The sequence below is a fragment of the Zea mays genome, chromosome 4, assembly GCF_902167145.1.
Source record: "Zea mays cultivar B73 chromosome 4, Zm-B73-REFERENCE-NAM-5.0, whole genome shotgun sequence".
NCBI lineage: Eukaryota > Viridiplantae > Streptophyta > Magnoliopsida > Poales > Poaceae > Zea > Zea mays.
Window position 1 is genome coordinate 168,257,958 of NC_050099.1, and position 19,044 is coordinate 168,277,001.

Consider the following 19,044-nt stretch of genomic DNA (forward strand, 5'->3'; position numbering starts at 1 on the left):
TCAAGTACATGAAAGTGTGGAATGAAGTGTGGTTTTAATAAATATATGGGCCTTTTCGTGCCTCTATATGGGCCATTTCGTGCCTGTCTTAAATGGGTCGTGCTCGTGCACGCCTATGGGCCGGGACCTCGGCCCAAATCCGGCCCGATATATCGGACCATGCCGGCCCGGCACTAAAATATTTTGGGTCGTGCAGTGCCTGGGCCGGCCCATCAGGCCCGACCCAAATGTACACCTATAGTGAAAACTGTGGGTGCTTTGATATAGTAGAGATAGATAAAACTATCTATCACTACAAGAGCTACAGTCATTTTCGGCGGCCAGACGCCGCCGAAAATAAGCCTTTTGCCGCCGAAAATAAGTTATTTTCGGCGGCAAATGGCTTATTTTCGGCGGTGGCTGGCCGCCAAAAAAATCCGGCCAAAAATAAGGCTTTATTTTCGGCGGCCAGGACCAGGCCGCCGAAAACAGCTTATTTCCGGCGGCTGGCTCCCTGGCCGCCGAAAATAATCTGTTATTTTCGGCGGCCAGACAGTCAGCCGCCAGAAATTAAAAATGCCGAAAATAAAATCCCTATTTTCGGCGGCCAGGGGGGCCGCCGAAAATTACTAATTTCAGAGAAAAAAATTGAAAAAAGCGAAAAATAACAGAATTTCATACAAAATTCATACAATAACAGAAATTCCATACAATAACAGAAAATTCATACTTGAGTTCACAACATAAAACTTGAGTCCATACAAATATAAAGTCCACAAATAGTCCATACAAACATAAAATCCACAAATAGTTCATTACAACACAGTGCGGCACAAAGCTAACTTAATCACACATTGGGGTCGTTGGAGTTGTGTCCACTACCTCCAGAAGCCAATAACTGGTCGACGAAGTCGTGTAACAGGTTTGGATCCTAAAAAAGATGACATTAATAACGGCATTGGTTACATGTATAACGACTATTCAAACAAATTGTTTCTCAAACTAACCTCTCCTGCATAAGCTCCCTCCCCTGCATAAGCTCCTCCTGGTGCTGGTATGACCGGTGGTGACGTGTTGTGGCCCATGACCCCGGATCCCTACAAAATCAAGTTTAGTAAAGATTTGAAATTAGGTTGATACAAACGACAAGTCTTAACTAAATTGAATAACCTGAGGTGGAGGTGGAGGTGGCGGAGCATGTAATCCCCACTGAGGCATCGGCGGCTGAAATTGAGGGAAAACAAATGGTTGCTGTTGTGCCTGCTGTGGAAACCAAGACTGTTGCAAATATAATATATTAGTTATAGAACCAATATCGAGCGTGTTGAGAATAAATAAGACACTCACGTTCATTGCTTGTTGCGCCTGTGCGTTGTAAGCAGCCATGTACTCTGATTGCTGTTGGAGAAATGCCATTTGTTGTTGCCGCATCTCTTCACGAAACTTTTCTTGCTGCTCCCTCATAGCTTCCTCCATGCTAGATACAGAGCGGCGACTACGGCTGCTACTACCACAGCCCGCCTGCGACGAAGAGCCGCCACGAGAACGCAACTCCGTCGAATCGATAACACCGGTAAACATAGAATATCTTGAAGAACAAGAAAATTAGCTATTCGGTCGTAATTCTAATATTATTGAAAACAATTCACAACTTCATACCGTCCATGCGACTTGCCTCCAAGTGAATGCACAACCTCAGCGTCGATGGTAGGCGCTCCTCGCCAATCGTAGTCTTCTCCATACTTCTTAACCATCTCCTGCTCGTATGTCTCCTGCAATACAATATGAAGGTTCAGCACACATGTAATTTATAGCTATATGGCAAGAAAACATTAATCATAACAACAACTAACCATACGCTCAACGGCCGCTTGACTACATAGCTCATCGGAGATTTCACTATTTTTCGCTCGATGCCCTCTCCTATAAACATCGATTGGGCTCAGGACAACTCCAGTTTGAGCCTCCTGCAAATATATGAGTTCAATCCCGTTTCATTTCTGAGTAAAACAGAATACTACATACTCACCATTCGCTTAGCCAACCGAATTTGTCCATCAGCCCCATAGGTATGGTTGACTACGACCTCATCATCGTCCTCGTCCTGCTGATGGCGTTGCCTATGTCGATTTCTGTTTGACTTCTCAATCCACTCGGGCGAAGCCCATATCTCACACAAAGCTGAAAGGGAAATGTGCCTTTGGGCCATTTCTAAGTATTTTGGTGATTGAGTGCAAACACAAGTGCTTAAATGTGAAAATGTGCCCATGGTTGAACAAAGTGCAAATCACAAGTAAAGGTATGTTTCTAAGCCTTAGTACATTGGTTTTGTGTACTAATATCTTGTCTAAGTGTTAGAAACAAGAAGAAGAAGAAAAGAAAAGAAGTGGAGAGTGGCTGTGTACAGCCAAAGGCTGTTTCGGGCTGGGGCACCGGACTGTCCGGTGTGCACCGGACAGTGCCCGGTGCGCCAGACCAGCGCGGAGCAAACCAGCCGCTCTCGGGTTTTTCTCCGGCGACTTCGGCTAAAATTCACCGGACTGTCCGGTGTGCACCGGACTGTCCGGTGAGCCAACGGTCGGCCGGGCCAACGGTCGGCCGCGCGATCGGCGCGCGACACGTGGCCGAGCCAACGGTCGGAAAGGTACACCGGACTGTCCGGTGAGCACCGGACATGTCCGGTGCGCCAACTGTGCGCAGATCTGCATCAGAAAGCAACGGTCGGATGAGCTTTTTATGGAAACAAATCGGGCACCGGACAGTGTCCGGTGTGCACCGGACTGTCCGGTGCGCCCGACGACAGAAGGCAAAGATAGCCTTCCAGATGTGTTCTCAACGGCTCCTAGCTGCCTTGGGGCTATAAAAGGGACCCCTAGGCGCATGGAGGAGTACACCAAGCATTCCTTGAGCACTCTTGATCACTCACACATCAATCTTGCGCACTTGTTCGACATTCTAGTGATTTGAGCTCCGTTCTAGTGTGCTAGTCTTCTGAGCTCAAGTCTGGGTCTTGTGTGTGCGTATTCGCTGTGATCTTTGTGTTGTGTGTGAATTGCTAATCCCTCCCTTGCTCCGTGATTCTCTGTGAACATCTTTTGTAAGGGCGAGAGGCTCCAAGTTGTGGAGATTCCTCGCAAACGGGATTGAGAAAAGAAAAGCAAGAACACCGTGGTATTCAAGTTGATCATTGGATCACTTGAGAGGAGTTGAGTGCAACTCTCGTCCGTTGGGACGCCACAACGTGGAGTAGGCAAGTTTTGTACTTGGCCGAACCACGGGATAACCACCGTGTCATCTGTGTGATTGATTTCTTGTGGTTATTGTGTTTTGACTCCTCTCTAGCCACTTGGCCATAATTGTGCTAACACTTAACAAGTTTTTGTGGCTTAAGTTTTAAAGTTTTACAGGATCACCTATTCACCCCCCCCCCCTCTAGGTGCTCTCAATTGGTATCGGAGCCGTTCTCTTCAAGAAAGGGACTGACCGCCCGAAGAGATGGATCCTAAGGGGAAGGGAATCGTGATCAACGATAAGGAGAAGGAGTCCTTCGTCAACGAGCCCAAAGATGACAAGCCTAACGACTCTGGCTCGGGTCATAAACGGAAGGAAGGAAAGAAGAAGAAGACAAGGCGCATCAAGGAAATCGTCTACTACGACGACAGTGATGAGTCTACTTCTTCCCAAAAGGACGACGACCACAACGACTACGAACAAAGGAAACCGGTTAATTCTAACTTTTCCTTTGACTACTCTCGTATTCCGCAAAGTTCAAATTCACATTTGCTTTCCATTCCACTCGGTAAGCCCCCACACTTTGATGGGGAGGACTACGGATTTTGGAGCCACAAAATGCGTAGTCACCTATTCTCTCTCCATCCTAGTATATGGGAGATTGTAGATAGTGGAATGCACTTTAATAGTTCGGATAGTCCTATATTCATTAATGAGCAAATCCATAAGAATGCACAAGCTACTACTGTTCTTCTAGCTTCATTGTGCAGGGATGAATATAACAAGGTGAGTGGCTTGGATAACGCCAAGCAAATCTGGGATACCCTCAAGATCTCTCATGAGGGAAATGACGCTACCTTGCTCACCAAAATGGAGTTGGTGGAGGGCGAGCTTGGACGGTTCGCGATGATAAGGGGCGAGGAGCCAACTCAAACATACAACCGGCTCAAGACCCTTATCAACAAAATAAGGAGCTACGGAAGCACGCGTTGGACGGATCACGACGTCGTCCGCCTACTGCTCAGGTCATTTACCGTTCTTGATCCTCATCTTGTGAACAATATTCGTGAGAATCCCAGGTACACGAAGATGACGCCCGAAGAGGTACTTGGAAAATTCGTGAGCGGGCGGATGATGATCAAGGAGGCAAGATACGTCGACAACGCGTTGAACGGTCCACTCCACGAGCCTCAACCCATTGCTCTAAAGGCAACAAGGAGCAAGGAGTCGCTACCCAGCAAGGTGGCACTAATTGAGGCTGCCGGTCTTAATGATGAAGAGATGGCCCTCATCATTAAAAGATTCAAGACGGCGCTAAAAAGTCGAAAGGGACAGCCAAGCAAGGCCAAGACCAAGGGAAAGCGATCATGCTTCAAATGCGGTAAGCTTGGTCATTTTATTGCTAACTGTCCCGAAAATGATAGTGACCAGGAGCAAGGGAAAAATGGGAAGAGAGAGAACAAGAAGGTCTACAAGAAGGCCAAAGGTGAAGCACACCTTGGAAAGGAGTGGGATTCGGATTGCTCTTCGTCCGACTCCGACGACGAAGGGCTTGCTGCCACTGCCTTCAACAAATCGGCTCTCTTCCCCAACGAGCATCACACTTGCCTCATGGCAAGGGAAAAGAAGGTAATCACTCGTAATGCTAATGCTTATGATTCTTCTAGTGATGATGAATCTAGTGAGGATGAAATTGATTACTCTAGTTTATTCAAGGGATTGGATAGAACTAAGATAGCTAAGATTAATGAGTTGATTGATGCCTTAAATGAAAAGGATAGAATCTTAGAGAAACAAGAAGACCTTTTATATGAAGAACATGATAAATTTGTTAGTGCACAAAATTCACTTGCTCTAGAAGTTAAAAGAAATGGAATACTTTCTTCTGAACTTTCTACTTGTAATGAAACCATTTCTTCTTTAAAAGGTGAAATTAATGCTTTAAATGCTAAACTAGAAGTAGCAAGTAACTCTTGTAGTGAAAATATTGCAATTTGCACTAGGTGTAAGGATTTTGATATTAATGCTTGTAGTGAACACTTAGTTTCAATTTCAAAACTAAATGATGAAGTGGCTAGTCTTAATGCTCAACTTAAGACTAGCAAAAGTGATTTTGAAAAACTAAAATTTGCTAGGGATGCCTACACGGTTGGTAGACACCCCTCAATTAAGGATGGACTTGGCTTCAAGAGGGAAGCCAAGAACTTAACAAGCCATAAGGCTCCCATTCCCGCCAAGGAGAAAGGGAAGGCCCCTATGGCTACTAGTGATAAAAGGAACCATGCCTTTTTGTATCATGATAGAAGACAAACTAGAAATGTAAATAGAAGTTATGATGCTTTTGATTCATATGTTTATGATTCTCATGCCATGGTTGCTCCTAGTTCTTCTTATGTGTATGATAGAAATGTTACTAGGAGAAATGTTGTTCCTAAAAGAAATGTTGAAAATGCTCATAGAAAAGTAGTGAATGAATCCTCTACAATTTATTGTGCTTTGAATGCTTCCTTTGCAATTTGTAGAAAGGATAGAAAAATAATTGCTAGGAAGTTAGGGGCAAAATGCAAAGGTGATAAAACTTGCATTTGGGTCCCTAAGGAAATTGTGACTAACCTTGTAGGACCCAACAAGAGTTGGGTACCTAAGTCCCAAGCCTAAATTTGCCTTGCAGGTTTATGCATCCGGGGGTTCAAGCTGGATTATCGACAGTGGATGCACAAACCATATGACGGGGGAGAAGAAGATGTTCACCTCCTACGTCAAGAATAAAGATTCCCAAGATTCAATTATATTCGGTGATGGGAATCAAGGCAAGGTAAAAGGTTTAGGTAAAATTGCAATTTCTAATGAGCACTCCATATCTAATGTGTTTTTAGTTGAGTCTCTTGGATATAATCTGCTATCTGTGAGTCAATTATGCAATATGGGATATAACTGTCTATTTACAAATGTAGATGTGTCTGTCTTTAGAAGAAGTGATGGTTCACTAGCTTTTAAGGGTGTATTAGATGGCAAACTTTATTTAGTTGATTTTGCAAAAGAAGAGGCCGGTCTAGATGCATGCTTAATAGCTAAGACTAGCATGGGCTGGCTGTGGCATCGCCGCTTAGCACATGTGGGGATGAAGAACCTTCACAAGCTTCTAAAGGGAGAACACGTGATAGGTCTGACTAACGTGCATTTCGAAAAAGATAGACCTTGTGCAGCTTGTCAAGCAGGTAAACAAGTGGGAGGAGCGCATCACAGCAAGAATGTGATGACCTCTTCAAGACCCCTGGAGTTGCTGCATATGGATCTCTTCGGACCCGTCGCCTATCTGAGCATAGGAGGGAGTAAGTATGGTCTAGTTATTGTTGATGACTTTTCCCGCTTCACTTGGGTGTTCTTTTTGCAGGATAAGTCTGAAACCCAAGGGACCCTCAAGCGCTTCCTCAGGAGAGCTCAAAATGAGTTTGAGCTCAAGGTGAAGAAGATAAGGAGCGACAACGGGTCTGAGTTCAAGAACCTTCAAGTGGAGGAGTTCCTTGAAGAGGAAGGGATCAAGCACGAGTTCTCCGCTCCCTACACACCACAGCAAAATGGTGTGGTAGAGAGGAAGAACAGGACGCTCATCGACATGGCAAGGACGATGCTAGGAGAGTTCAAGACCCCCGAGTGCTTTTGGACGGAAGCCGTGAACACGGCTTGCCACGCCATCAACAGGGTCTACCTTCATCGCCTCCTCAAGAAGACGTCGTATGAGCTACTAACCGGTAACAAACCCAATGTATCATACTTTCGTGTATTTGGGAGCAAGTGCTACATTCTAGTGAAGAGAGGTAGAAATTCTAAGTTTGCTCCCAAAGCTGTAGAAGGGTTTTTGTTAGGTTATGACTCAAATACAAAGGCGTATAGAGTCTTCAACAAATCATCGGGTTTGGTTGAAGTCTCTAGCGACGTTGTATTTGATGAAACTAATGGCTCTCCAAGAGAGCAAGTTGTTGATTGTGATGATGTAGATGAAGAAGATGTTCCGACGGCCGCTATACGAACCATGGCGATTGGAGAAGTACGGCCACAGGAACAAGATGAACGTGATCAACCTTCTTCCTCAACAACGGTGCTTCCCCCAACTCAAGACGATGAACAGGTTCATCAAAAAGAGGCGTGTGATCTAGGGGGAGCACAAGATGATCAAGTAATGGAGGAAGAAGCACAACCGGCACCTCCAACCCAAGTTCGAGCGATGATTCAAAGGGATCATCCCGTCGACCAAATTCTGGGTGACATTAGCAAGGGAGTAACTACTCGATCTCGATTAGTTAATTTTTGTGAGCATTACTCCTTTGTCTCTTCTACTGAGCCTTTCAGGGTAGAGGAGGCCTTGCTAGATCCGGACTGGGTGTTGGCCATGCAGGAGGAGCTCAACAACTTCAAAAGGAATGAAGTTTGGACACTAGTGCCTCGTCCGAAGCAAAATGTTGTGGGAACCAAGTGGGTGTTCCGCAACAAACAGGACGAGCACGGGGTAGTGACGAGAAACAAGGCTCGACTTGTGGCAAAAGGTTATGCCCAAGTCGCAGGTTTGGATTTCGAGGAGACTTTTGCTCCTGTGGCTAGGCTAGAATCAATTCGTATCTTGCTAGCATATGCCGCTCATCATTCTTTCAGGTTGTACCAAATGGATGTGAAGAGCGCTTTCCTCAACGGGCCAATCAAGGAGGAGGTGTACGTGGAGCAACCCCCTGGCTTCGAGGATGAACGGTACCCCGACCACGTGTGTAAGCTCTCTAAGGCGCTCTATGGACTTAAGCAAGCCCCAAGAGCATGGTATGAATGCCTTAGAGATTTCTTAGTTGCTAATGCTTTCAAGGTTGGGAAAGCCGATCCAACTCTTTTTACAAAGACATGTGACGGTGATTTGTTTGTGTGCCAAATTTATGTCGATGACATAATATTTGGTTCTACTAACCAAAAGTCTTGTGAAGAGTTTAGCAGGGTGATGACGCAGAAATTCGAGATGTCGATGATGGGCGAGTTGAACTACTTCCTTGGGTTCCAAGTGAAGCAACTCAAGGACGGCACTTTCATCTCCCAAACGAAGTACACGCAAGACTTGCTAAAGAGGTTTGGGATGAAGGACGCCAAGCCCGCAAAGACGCCGATGGGAACCGACGGACACACAGACCTCAACAAAGGAGGTAAGTCCGTTGATCAAAAAGCATACCGGTCAATGATAGGGTCTTTACTTTATTTATGTGCTAGTAGACCGGACATTATGCTTAGCGTATGCATGTGTGCTAGATTTCAATCCGATCCTAAGGAATGTCACTTAGTGGCGGTGAAGCGAATTCTTAGATATTTAGTTGCTACGCCTTGCTTCGGACTCTGGTATCCAAAAGGGTCTACCTTTGACTTGGTTGGATACTCAGATTCCGACTATGCTGGATGTAAGGTTGATAGGAAGAGTACATCAGGGACGTGCCAATTCTTAGGAAGGTCCCTGGTGTCATGGAACTCTAAGAAACAAACATCCGTTGCCCTATCCACCGCTGAGGCCGAGTATGTTGCCGCAGGACAGTGTTGCGCGCAACTACTTTGGATGAGGCAAACCCTCCGGGACTTTGGCTACAATCTGAGCAAAGTCCCACTCCTATGTGACAATGAGAGTGCTATCCGCATGGCGGAAAATCCTGTTGAGCACAGCCGCACAAAGCACATAGACATCCGGCATCACTTTTTGAGAGACCACCAGCAAAAGGGAGATATCGAAGTGTTTCATGTTAGCACCGAGAACCAGCTAGCCGATATCTTCACTAAGCCTCTAGATGAGAAGACCTTTTGCAGGCTGCGTAGTGAGCTAAATGTCTTAGATTCGCGGAACTTGGATTGAATTGTAGCATACATGTGTTTATGCTTTTGATCATGTTCAGTCTGCATTTTGTTGCTTATTGTGGTGCTCAAGTTGTACAAACACTCCCTGGACCTCACAAGTCCGTTGCAAGGTGATGCACATGTTTAGAGGGAAATGTGTTACAACTTGACCCTTTGAGACTAACTATGTGGTTGAGTTTGCTTGATTTAGTCTCGAAGGCGAATTGAAAGGGAAAGGTGGACTTGGACCATGAAAGACTTCCACTGCACTCCGATGAGAGGGTAACTTATTCCAAATCCATCTAATGAACTCTTATTGCCATTTGCTCTTAATTGGAGAGTTTAGTGAGGCAATGGGGTTAAAGGGCCAAGATTGTTCCCGTTTTGGTGTTTGATGCCAAAGGGGGAGAAAATAAAGGCCAAAGCGATAAATGGATCAGCTACCACTTGAGAAATTTTGAAAATAGTCAAATATAGTTTTTTGTTTTGTCAAAACTCTCTTATTGTCTCTTTTGTCAAGAGTTGGCTTCTTGTGGGGAGAAGTGTTGATTATGGGAAATAGGGGGAGTTTTTGAAATCTTTGATCAATCTCTTTTGGTATGACTCTCTTTATGCCTCAACATGTGTGTTTGACATAGAAATAGAGATTTGAGTTTGATTTGCAAAAACAAACCAAGTGGTGGCAAAGGATGATCCATATATGCCAAAATTGAATCAAAACCATTTTGAGTTTTTATTTGAAGTGATTTTGCACTTGTTCTAGTTGCTTTATGTTGTGTTGGCATAAATCACCAAAAAGGGGGAGATTGAAAGGGAAATGTGCCTTTGGGCCATTTCTAAGTATTTTGGTGATTGAGTGCAAACACAAGTGCTTAAATGTGAAAATGTGCCCATGGTTGAACAAAGTGCAAATCACAAGTAAAGGTATGTTTCTAAGCCTTAGTACATTGGTTTTGTGTACTAATATCTTGTCTAAGTGTTAGAAACAAGAAGAAGAAGAAAAGAAAAGAAGTGGAGAGTGGCTGTGTACAGCCAAAGGCTGTTTCGGGCTGGGGCACCGGACTGTCCGGTGTGCACCGGACAGTGTCCGGTGCGCCAGACCAGCGCGGAGCAAACCAGCCGCTCTCGGGTTTTTCTCCGGCGACTTCGGCTAAAATTCACCGGACTGTCCGGTGTGCACCGGACTGTCCGGTGAGCCAACGGTCGGCCGGGCCAACGGTCGGCCGCGCGATCGGCGCGCGACACGTGGCCGAGCCAACGGTCGGAAAGGTACACCGGACTGTCCGGTGAGCACCGGACATGTCCGGTGCGCCAACTGTGCGCAGATCTGCATCAGAAAGCAACGGTCGGATGAGCTTTTTATGGAAACAAATCGGGCACCGGACAGTGTCCGGTGTGCACCGGACTGTCCGGTGCGCCCGACGACAGAAGGCAAAGATAGCCTTCCAGATGTGTTCTCAACGGCTCCTAGCTGCCTTGGGGCTATAAAAGGGACCCCTAGGCGCATGGAGGAGTACACCAAGCATTCCTTGAGCACTCTTGATCACTCACACATCAATCTTGCGCACTTGTTCGACATTCTAGTGATTTGAGCTCCGTTCTAGTGTGCTAGTCTTCTGAGCTCAAGTCTGGGTCTTGTGTGTGCGTATTCGCTGTGATCTTTGTGTTGTGTGTGAATTGCTAATCCCTCCCTTGCTCCGTGATTCTCTGTGAACATCTTTTGTAAGGGCGAGAGGCTCCAAGTTGTGGAGATTCCTCGCAAACGGGATTGAGAAAAGAAAAGCAAGAACACCGTGGTATTCAAGTTGATCATTGGATCACTTGAGAGGAGTTGAGTGCAACTCTCGTCCGTTGGGACGCTACAACGTGGAGTAGGCAAGTTTTGTACTTGGCCGAACCATGGGATAACCACCGTGTCATCTCTGTGATTGATTTCTTGTGGTTATTGTGTTTTGACTCCTCTCTAGCCACTTGGCCATAATTGTGCTAACACTTAACAAGTTTTTGTGGCTTAAGTTTTGAAGTTTTACAGGATCACCTATTCACCCCCCCCCCTCTAGGTGCTCTCAAAAGCCTTGTAAGCCTGCGGCCGGTGTTCCATCCATGGAAGAGTTACCTGCATATAAAGCGTTAGCTCAAAATTACATTCACATCTGAATGAGCTGTTAAATTAGATTTTTACCTCCATGTACTGGTCTACAGTCAAGTAGACATCTGGATATTGTCGAAAGTTGTTGATAGAATGACCTCGGCGCTTCATGTACACGTTCACAACCTGTAGACGAGCATTGGAAAATGCATCCCTGCACACCTTTTTCGCATTTTTCTCTAATACTCGGTCTGCATGCTCTTGAGCCTCAGGTTCCACACGATAGCGTCTCTGTCCAACATTGAAAATAAAATTAGTTCAAAAACAACTAATAAATGTTAGGTTGAAACAACTAATAAATGTTAGTTCGAAAAAATTACCCAAAAGTCGTGCTTGACGGCGCCTTGAGCTGTTCCATATGTAGCATGTGGAGCTAGTGCGAAGTGCGACCAGCTAGTGCAAGGAACCACCACACCTTTCGGGTCGGTGATAATTCCTGGGTTATGTAGACGACAGAGGTTACCTAAGACTTGATTAACCTGTCTATGGTGACCTCGACTGTCAAATGGCGTGTCTTCCCATTGGCTACATGACAAAAAACAAGAAAGTCATGTCATATATATAGTGTAAAATAAACAAATAAGTAAGAACAAAGTGGCCAAACGTGAGTACCTATCACCAACCGGGATGATCAGTACTCGAGCTTCAGATTGTGCAGGCGCTGACGGAGGTAGGACAAAGTGGCCCTTCCGAGTGCCCCTTCGTCGAACGACAAGAGCCTCGGTGGTATCGTCATCCGCCTCAGCATCTATGCCCTCATGGGCCTGCTCGTCCTCCTCCTCATGGTGTTGCACCTCCTCCTCGTCGTCCTCCTCTTCCTATGCACATGAAATAGAGACACGTAAAAATTTACATAAACATTTACATAAGATCAATTACATAAGTGACTGACAAATAAGATCAATTACATAAACATTTACATCGGTACTCCGTTGTAGAGCGATAGGTGTATCACGTAGTTCTGGCCGAGCGTGTCTCAGCAACGCCTCCTGTCTGCTCTGGCTAGAAGAACTCCCTTGGAAAAGGGAACGTGCACCAGGGAGTATCCTGCTAGCCGCATTAAGAAACCCCCTAGCAGTGCGCTTTGGTTTATTCCTACCACTCATCCTGTTCAATAGAAAAACATTAAATGTATTAGCTCCATAAAATTAAGTGAACTAATAAAAAATCAAATAATACATCACATAATATGAAATTTTGCATTACACATCAAAATTCATCAGAATCACGATCAAGGAGTCTTCTTCGATCCAAAGCTCGCAATGTGGCTTTTTTGTTCCTTGGATTTCGTTTTCGTTTCGGTGCAACACACTCATCAGTAGTGACATCGTTACGGTCTCCGACTAGTGAGTTCAGTGCAACACCCTCATCGATAGTAAAAGTAGTTGGCAATTCTTCTTCTTGATAAACATCATCGGCCTGTTCGTCTTCGAATTGATAACCAGCAGTGCAAGGAGTATGTAAACGTTCCCTAGGGTTCACCTTATGAACTACCCACCATGCTTCAAACTTCGGATTTGGGTACGACATATAGTAGACCTGCTCGCACTGGTGTGCAAGGATAAAATTATCATGGCCTCGAAGTCGTTCCTTGTGCTTTACTTCGGTTATACCATATTGACTTTGTCTAATCCCATTAGTGCTGTCAAACCAATCACATAGAAAGAATACTAATTTCAAAGGTTTGTTCCCTGCAAAATTAAACTCTAGGATGTTTTGAATGATGCCATAATAATTAGTTTCTCTGCCGAGTGCATCGAGTACCCTAGTCAGAACTCCAGTGTTACGTGTGGCTGCACGAGGACGAGACTTTTCAAATTGGTCTGAACGAAAACGAAAGCCATTCACATCGTATCGACCAAATGTTCTGCAAGTGACCGTCCCATAAGATAGCTGTCTCAAGTCCTCGTGTATGTTAGGAGTCTTTGTGCACTGCAAATAATATACAGTTAAAATGACTACCTCACGTAAAAGGCTAAATGACATGAAAGTAAGGAATATAGAGAGTTTACATGCTCGCGAAACCAGTCAACAAAATTAGGTCTTCCTTGCCTCCCATGTCGTCGCATAGTATCTAGTTGTTTGCTTGTAGGCTGATGGGAATAAGTCCAATTTTCCTCGTCGAACTTACTGTACGACAAATAAGTAATTAAATATGGCTCCTTTGGTAAAGAAATTAAGGGGTAAAATAAAGACTTACATGAAATATGGCTCCATCTCTTCCATATTAGAGTACATGTATAGCAATGCGGACATTCTTTCATCCATGCTAAGGTGGTAGAACGTGCCCTTACTAGTACTTGTGCCTCTCCATTGGAAAATGTTGAGATCACTGACAGGAGGTTCCTCATCGACATTGTATCGCATGGTAGCAGCATAGACATTATGTTCCTCTGCGAAATACACACTCGTGAAGTATGAAACCTCCTTTAGCAAAAAAGCTTCAGCGATGCATCCTTCTACTCTAGCCTTATTTCGAACCATGCCTCGCAGGTTTTTGAGTGCACGTTCAATGTGATACATCCACCTATATTGTACAGGTCCACCAACCTTTGCCTCATATGGAATGTGAATAAGTAGATGCTCCATCGGATTGAAGAATCCAGGTGGGAATATTTTTTCTAGCTTGCATAACAACACTGGTATTTGTTTCTCCAACTTCTCCATCATATTTTTACTTATTTCTTTGGCACAGATCTGCCTGTAGAAATAACTTAGCTCAGCTATTGCTTGCCACATGGCGTCGGGCATATAACCACGAAACATGACAGGGATAATCCTCTCCATTAATATATGGAAGTCATGGCTCTTTAACCCAGTTAGTTTTCCCGTTTTCAAATTCACAGCTCTTTTCAAGCCCGCAGCATAACCATCGGGAAATTTAATTTTTTTCATCCATCTCATTACCTCGATCTTGTCTTTAGAGGTAAGACAGAACAAGGCACGTGGCGGCCTACCGTTGTCATTGAGCACTTGGGTTGGTCGGTCACAAAGCATTGCTAGATCTCTTCGAGCTTTCAGATTGTCCTTTGTTTTGTCAAAATGCATGCAGGTGTGTATGAGGGCTTCAACAACATTACTTTCTTGGTGCATGACATCAATGTTGTGCACAAGAATCAATGACGACATATAAGGGAGCTCCCAGAGACCACATATATGTGTCCAGTTGTGGTCCACTCCGAATCCTTCGTACTTGTCCCCCTTTTCATTTAGGACAAGGTTGTTCAGCTGAGCATATATTTCTGCCGCGTTAAGACGTTTAGGCGGACCTTTGGTGACCACAGTGTTCTTTATAAAGTTTTTCTTATCGCTCCTAAAGGGGTGTTTCCTGGGCAACCATCGTCGATGACAATCGAAGTAAGTGATCTTTCCGCCATGAGCAAGACGGAAGCAATCTGTATCTGAACCGCAATATGGACATGTCAATCTACCATGTGTACTCCAACCGGTAAAAATAGCATACGCCATGAAGTCATGCACCGACCACAAATACGCAACTCGAAGTTTGAATATCTGTTTTGTAAAAACATCGTATGCTTCAACACCTTTCCAAAGCTCCTTCAACTCTTCAATCAAGGGTTTTAACATGACATTGAGGTTCTTTCCAGGATAGTCTGGGCCAGGAATGATTAAGCAAAGAAATATAAATTCATATTTCATACAAAGAGAAGGTGGAAGGTTGTATGGAATAACAAAGACGGGCCAACATGAGTATGATGATGCCATTTGACCAAAAGGTGTGAAGCCATCGGTCGCGAGGCCGGTTCGAACATTCCTCGGATCAGCTGCAAACTCGGGATCAAACGTGTCGAGAGCCTTCCATGCATCCCCATCTGAAGGGTGCACAATTAGGTCATCGTTATCACGGACACCTTCTTTGTGCCATCGCATGTGCATAGCGGTTTTTTTAGATAGAAACATTCGTTTCACTCGAGGAGTTAGTGGCAAGTAGCGGAGCTGCTTATGTGCAACATTTGTCATCACCTTCTCACCCTCATCATTAACAACTTCCACAAATCTAGATTGTCCACATTTCAGACATTTTTTCTCTTTCGCATGCTCCTTCATGAAAAGCATACAATTATTTTTGCACACATCAATCTTCTCATAATCCATACCGAGACCTTTGATAATTGTCTTTGATTGGTACATGTCTTTAGGCAACTTATTGGGCTTTAGGAGCACATCGCCTAATAACTTTAAAATCTCATTGTAACAATTGTTTGAGAAAAGTACTTGGACTTAATGGCCATGAGCCGAGTCACAAAAGCGAGTATACTCACATCTATGTGTTCATGCAACGGCTCTTCAGAGTCTTTTAGTAGTTTAAAAAATCTGGAAACCTCTGGTGTGGCAGGATCCTCGGAGCTTAGGTTGAATTCTGGACGTAGCGAATCTAGCATCTCATGCATCGCATCATCGCCAGCCCAATCATTGTTCTCCTCCTCTTCTACATTCCGGTTGGGTACTACCTCACCATGATGTTCCCACACTTCATATCCGGGCATAAATCCAAACTGACAAAGATCTAGGCTAACTCTTTCCTTATTAAGAAATATACTGTTTTCGTGACGCCTACAAGGGCATCTGACAGTGCCGGTTAAGGACAAGGCGAATACGTGGTCCACAAAATCTTTGGTCTTGGCTACCCACTCATCAGAATGACGTCCATTTCTACTCCAGCCATTGTACATCCATGCACGATCTTCAGCCATGCCTGAGACTGTTAAACCGAACCATATCGTGAAACAATTATTCAACTTCATCAAGTGTATCGGTCCTACATGTATACACAGGGATAGGTTCTAAACCCACATGAACCTAGTAGGACCCAAAAAAAATTTGGCAGCATAAATTCGCTGCCACTAAATAATATTACTTATATACAAAACAAACAATGATATAATAATAATCAAATCAAACTAAGTACCACATACACTAATTATGCAACTATTATACGTACTAATATAATATACTATTAAAGCTAATAATATAATTAGTACCACATATTAATATGAAATTAATGCCTAAATACAATATACCTCTAATCACTAAACCACATATACCACTAATACATTAATGAAATCGAACTAAACAATAATAATAATCATACAACTAATCAAACAAACACAATTATAAATATATAGTAATTTCGGCGGTAATTCAATAACGGCCGCCGAAAATATGGAATAAAAAACGCAAAAAATACCTTACGACGGGGAAGAGCTTGGCGACGACGGCGGATTGGTTCCACGACGGTGGCGGCTCGGGGCTTTGAACGACAGCGGTGGAGTAGGAACGGCGGCGGGTCGACGGTGGTGGCTCGGACGACGGTGGCCTCGGCCGGAGTCCCACGCAGGGGCGCTGCGCGGCGCGGTGGTGGCCCGGGACCAGCGGCGCAGGGCCGGCCGGGGAGCGGCGGCTGGAGGAAGGCGGCGCGAGCGGGTGAGGCAGACAGAAAGAAGCAGAGAAGAAGGTCGGGCCCGACCTTTTTAAAATCTTAGTTTTCGGCGGCTAGCCGCCGAAAAATAAGCTGTTATTTTCGGCGGCTGTGTCAGAAGCCACCGAAAATAACACTATTTTACACAGCCGTCGAAAATAACACTATTTTCGGCGGTTGTGCCTGGCCGCCAAAAATAACAGCTTATTTTCGGCGGCCAACCCCTAGCCGCCGAAAATAACAGGGGCCGCCGAAAATGGTGTACAGTGCTGTTGTGTATAAAAATATATATTAAAATAAAAATTAAATATGCTAACAAACAAACTCGTTACCGGTGCCATTTGCACAAGTGAGCCTGCTAGTATATAATAGAATTAACAAAGAGCGACAATATAACACCATAAATATCTCTCTCTACTCCTTTAAAGCACGAATTTCGTGTGTCATATGTCGCAAGCGAAGAGAGTAGATATGTTTTTTCCTCCTCATGCCTCGCCTAAGAAATACGTCGTTATCTTCTAGATGGGCCGTGAGAAAACACCTAAAACCAACGTGACACAAAACCACACACAACGCATCGCTCCCGAATAGTGAAGGGAGACGAGCGACCAAGCGAGCTATAGAACAGAGGGCATGCCTCGTTTTTAACTTATATCTTTCTCGACCTTTTGCTAATATAAAGTGAAATATCTACAGTTTAATATCAGGGTACATGGGCCATATGTTTACTTTAATTTTAAATTTATTTTTTTGTGGGTAGGATTCACTTTAATTTTCATTTTTACACGAAAGATCTATTACAATGGCTTGTCATTGACCCTTTGTGTGTCGTACAACTATTACACCATATTATTACCTTAATTTTCAAATATTTATCGCCTGCTAGTTTATTTTTAAACTAAAATGCGATAAATAAAAAATATTGGAGGGAGTATTAAATATGATCGGTACGCGGTCGCAATGTATATATGACCATTGCAGTAGTAGGCATTTGTATATTTGGCATCACGACGGTTGTCATTGCTACCACACGCGCTGCTACGGAATACTCGTGTTGCAGAATACACCAGCGACGGCTTCCATGAATGATTACCTGAACCGTTCCTGATTTCCTGTACGTTAAGCAACTGCGAGATAATGATAAAAAAAAAGCATCGCTGGAAAGTGCCCCGCAGTCGGCAGACGCCAGGCGGGAGCGGGATGCATGCATGAATGGCGATGTCCCAGCGGCGCGTCCCGATCAGCCAGCCAGTCGGCGGCGAAAGGGGAAAGGCCCCCCGAGGCAAAAGAGAAGGCGCCGGGGTGTTGATCGCGCCGCCAGGGGGCGGAGGAGGGCAGTGCAGCAGTGCTTGGCATTCACATTCCGTCAGGTCGCAGCCTAGCCCTACCGGCACGCTCCAGCCAGCGTCACGGTGCAAGTCTGCAATCCATTTCTTTTCTTTTTCGCAAGTTCCACGGTGCTTGCGTTGCGAGCTCGACGCATCTCTGGGCTGTTGGATCGGGACGCAGATGCTTGTTGAGTCCGAGTGGGGCAGAGCAGGGCAGGCGTCTCTCTCTTGGGTTTAAAGAAGAAAAACGGGACATAATAATCGTTGGGGGGGCAAGCGTTCAGAGGAAGGGAAGGCGCCAGCGCCAGCGATTTGGCAGGGAAAGCCGGGGATCCAATGCCTACTCCTAGTATCATTCTAGGTTTCAGACATCATGGCCCCCACCCCACGTAAGCTGCCACTGTCTACCTGTACCGGCCCTGTCGGATTGGTTTTCTTTTTCAAGTGGCCTGCGCAGATCGCTGGCGCGGCAGAGATTCTGGGCGGGCGATTGATAAATTGATAACGGTAGAGCGAGATTCAATGGGGAAAAAAATGTGTGCAGAGACAGACATTAATGATGTGTTTGTTTCATGAATTACTCCATCAAAAATAAAATACGGTGATGCATCATGGATTCATTCCTTAATAGTGTGTTTGGTTTGAGAAATAAAGTGATTCTTCTTCTTCTCACTCTTCATTTTTTTATTTAGTTTGTGGAATATAATGAGTTGATTCATCATCACCTCATTCCTCATAAGCTAATAATTAGTATATATATGAGGAGTGAGTTGATTCCACCAAAATTAATGGAATAAACTTATGATGTATCACCTCATAAAGCATAGAATGACTCCACAAACCAAACACACCATAAATATAGTGGGATGACGTATTCATCATATTATAACTAACTAACTATAAGGAATGATATGATAATGAATCCACTCATTCTATTTCACAAACTAAACAAAAAAAAAGTGTAAAAATGGACTATATCATTTCTTAAACCAAACACAACAAGAATGAGCCACTAGGCGTATCGTGGAAAACAAACATGATCTGTATCTGCTAGTTATGGCAGT